A 4,095-nucleotide genomic window follows, 5' to 3' on the forward strand; every position below is an offset into this window, starting at 1 on the left:
TTCAGGTGTATTACTTTTCTATCACGTAAAAGGCTTACAAGACCATAACTCAACCCATCGCGGGAGTTCTAACATAAAGAAGTGAATAAGATTAATAAATCATGCTCGAGATTCTACGAATGAGACTATCTCCACATTACATTTACCAACCACTTATGGCTAAGACATGCCAAAAGAAAAGAAGATAAGCTTTACATACTTATGCCAAAAACATGACAAAAGAAAGCTTCACATACCTCGTATGGACTTCTTTCAATCATGTCCACGTCGTCATCCTCTGAACCTATTTAACATGGAAGAAATACGAGTATCAACAATCTTAAATTTTCAGTGCCCTCAGTTGCACCTTAGTATTCATGGAACCTATTTCCTTATTCGTCTGCTCGACTAGTTCTTTAATTAGTTAAGGCGTTAACAAAAATTGGGCAGCACCTCCCCTATAAAGTGCCCTATCCCAATTTCCGATTATATCCCTAATCACTACAGACAACCAACAACAACACCCTGCAGCATATATACACATGAAACATGGCGACATCACACAACACAAGCTCCAAACAACCTGTTGAAAATTACGACACCAAAATAGGGTTTCTAGTCTTTATTTCGCAAGCCTTTATTTATTAAAAATAAGGGATCATGTGGCTTCTACCAGAAGCACCTACACCCCTTTTAGAACTCCTTTAGGCCCTGCAACAAGCCCCCACACACCTGAAGCAGCACACCATAAGCAAAACACTTTACTTCGACGACAATTCAACTATAGTGACTCCAATTTAGTTTGTTTCGAACGTCAAGCATTTCTATGATTTTTTCACATTTAAAGACACTTAAACAACATATAATACACTTCATAATAACACCATAAACACCAATTTTAAATGAAAACCCTTACCTTAACCTAAACTCGTCAAACTTGCCAAAATTATCAAAACGTGGATTTTGGACAGCCTACTGTCTTGTATTGTCGCTTCGTTTCGAAGGGGTAGTTGAGGGAAACGGGATTTGTTTCCTGAATGAAAGTTATATACATATTTCTTAGGGTCTCAAACAATTTAGAATCACCCCTACATCACTTTTGTACAAAATGATATGCCTAAAATACCAACAGCAGTCCTTGTAGAATTTTAAAAACAAAATCTGGACAGTACCTCCTCTACACTTCACCACCCTTTTTAGTGAAGCTAAAGGCAAAACTGGATTTGGAAGTATACATGAAAGTTATATAACTATGAACTACCTTTCCAAAACATATTTAAACACCCAAAAAGAAGCTGTACACAACAAGTTATACCAATATTACTAACAACTGTCCCTTCCAAAAATGAGTTTGTTAACTAGTTTTTAACGTTTTCCATCTTTGTTCTTTCAACTTTCTCTCAAGTTCCAAGCTGAAGAAATAATTCCTTAGACATCGTAAGATACATATATACACCCCACGGGGTTGAGGAACATCATAGCTAATTAATTCGCGGAGAAAAATTGGAGAACTTACCTTAGTTTCTCCCAAACTGCCTCTCTTATCTTCCTCATATTTTTTCCTCTCCTTGGCTGATATTTTTGGATAGAAAATGAAGTTATGCATTGCATAACACACATATATATATCTCCACGTGCTTGAGAAACACCGTAGATATTTAATTCACGGAGGAAAAGTTGGAGACTCACCTTTGTTTTTCTTGTTGCCGTAGCTAGCTTCCCTTAGGGTCCAAGTTTTCCTTTCCTTTGTTCTCTCTAATTTTCAGCTCAAGTAGAATAGGAAATGAATTAGTAGTCATCCAAACACACTTATATACACCTATTTAAAATGTGCCATGTGGCAGTCCCCTAGGGTGACATGTGGCAGCCTCCTAGGGTGACACGTCAACCCATGTGGCCAATCACATGTTGCCATGTGGCAGTGGGGTCCACCCCCCAAGCAGACAGGTGAGTCACCTGCTTGCTTTTCACCTGCTTGCTTGAGGTGCTTGTTTGTTACCTGCTTGCTTCACTTTTGTAAGTTCGGAAACTAGGTTTTGCTCCCTCTCGTAGATTCATCATCTCACCTTATTTTAAGAGCCTATATAATCTGTGCTACACAGCCTTGGTATGTCCTCTAGTAGCTCAAGTATATATGATTTTTACATTAATAACTTACGTAGGTAAATCGAGTCCTACGACTCCTTACTTGACCTTCAACTTCTTTCCGACTTCTCATGACCCTATTTCCAACCTTTCCTACCATGGAGCATCACATTCTCCCTTCCTTGGAGTCGTTTGATAGCGTTATAGACTATCTCACTCACATGATGACTTCTAAGAAACTTAAGAGCCTTCCCAAAAACTTAAGAAGCTTAAGAAGCGTTCCAAGGTACCAAAATACGGGGTGTAACATCCTCCCCCCCTTTAGAACATTCATCCTCGAATGTGAACCAAAACCTTCCTCCGGATCTTATACCGACCATATGGAGAGTTCCTCTATCCCGTTGCCATAACATATACTTTTATTGAGCAATCAATATCAAAGTTCCAAAGGTTAGGATTACTTGTAGATGTAGGGAATAGGTACGGATACTTGTGTTTCATTTGCTCTTTCATTTCCCAAGGGGTCACCCATCCTAGTACTGCTCTCACCCAAGCACGCTTAACTTCAGAGTTCTTATGGGATCCGGTGCGTTAGTGTTGGTATGATCGCATCCATCCCTTATGATATCTCGTTTCAAGTTTAAACGTTCCCATTTATATATGATATCTTAAGTTGATTTTCTCTTATGCTTGTACTTCTCTTGTCCACTTCCTCCCTTTAGGGTGTATCCATGTCATTGTTTGTTTAATTCTAACTTTCCGAATACATAGGAGTCCTTTCTAACCTATTTAGTCTACTGCATTATTTCCATATCTTCCTTTACGTCCCCTATACTTTGGGTTACCCATGTACGAAACCTTAATACAATCATGAGGTGCTTAGAATTCTCAATTTACAGTACCAATTCCAATCTTGAACACTGGTACTCGAGTAATATCCTTAATGCAGCAGTGTATTAAAAGCCACATTCCATTCATCACGATCAGTAATTAGCTCGTGCTCATAATTAGTTCAAATTCTCCATTCGGGAGCACTTATACTTTGATGATTCGTGTTTCAAGCTTCATCATAATACTAGCCTTATTCCAGTGGATACCACTTGACCTTTTATTCTGAACATTCCCTATAAATCCGTGTAAGTCTTTCTTATTCATTCTCTACTTGCTTTTCTGTCTTCCACTTAACTTATTCTGCTTTACACATTTCACTGTATCGGCACGCACTAACAGTCTAGTTTGTCACACTTGCTTTCGCTTCTCTTACTTACCCTCAAGTTTCTCCTATTTCACTATAGAGGAGATTTCTCGTCCTTTCTTTTTTTTGTTACGTATATATTACAACATCAATTCAGTTGGTACCTTAATATATCGTTCTATCCAAATCTATCAGTCTTCCTTAAATCATCTTCTTAGGATCACCAGTCTTTGCCAAATTCATTTCACCATACCAGTATTGACCTCCTAGTTTCTATTGCCATCAATTCAACAATTAACTTATTTCTCGAGGTCAGCCATACTCCTAGTTTAGTAAAATCTCATTCTTATTATGGACTAGGCATACTACAACCCTGTATCTCATTCTTCTTTTATTTCTTTGGAAAATTCGGGCAGAGTTTCCTCTATATTTCTTTACTTTCTCAAACCTGCACACAGAAAATAGCAACAGTGCCACACAGGGCCAACACGCATAAAGATACATATATACATATCATATCACGTCATACCGCAGCCTCACAGGGCCAACATATATATTCATATCATATCATATCGCAGCCACACAGGGCGCCCAATATCAACAATAGTATAAAATGATGGACTTACCTTATATGTCCAACTCAAACTACGCCTATTAGTCTTTCTGTCAACTTTTCCTTTCAATTTTCAACTTTATATACTTTTTCCTTTCAATTTCTGACTTTACATGTCAATCGTATTTCCATACCTTACCTGGCACACCTCTCTCGTGCCTTGGCTTACCTGCGTGCTTTGTAACTCCCCATATCATCAGTCATTTTCTTCTGTCGATGTTGT

The 4,095-nt window shown here is 38.2% G+C and overlaps 1 pseudogene; it reads right to left on the reverse strand.

Moving 5' to 3' along the window:
- Positions 1 to 2,560: 2,560 nt before the first annotated feature.
- Positions 2,561 to 2,678, reverse strand: LOC129891028 (5S ribosomal RNA; annotated as a pseudogene).
- Between the last annotated feature and the right edge of the window lie 1,417 nt (positions 2,679 to 4,095).

Source organism: Solanum dulcamara, chromosome 5 (assembly GCF_947179165.1).
Source record: "Solanum dulcamara chromosome 5, daSolDulc1.2, whole genome shotgun sequence".
Classification (NCBI taxonomy): domain Eukaryota; kingdom Viridiplantae; phylum Streptophyta; class Magnoliopsida; order Solanales; family Solanaceae; genus Solanum; species Solanum dulcamara.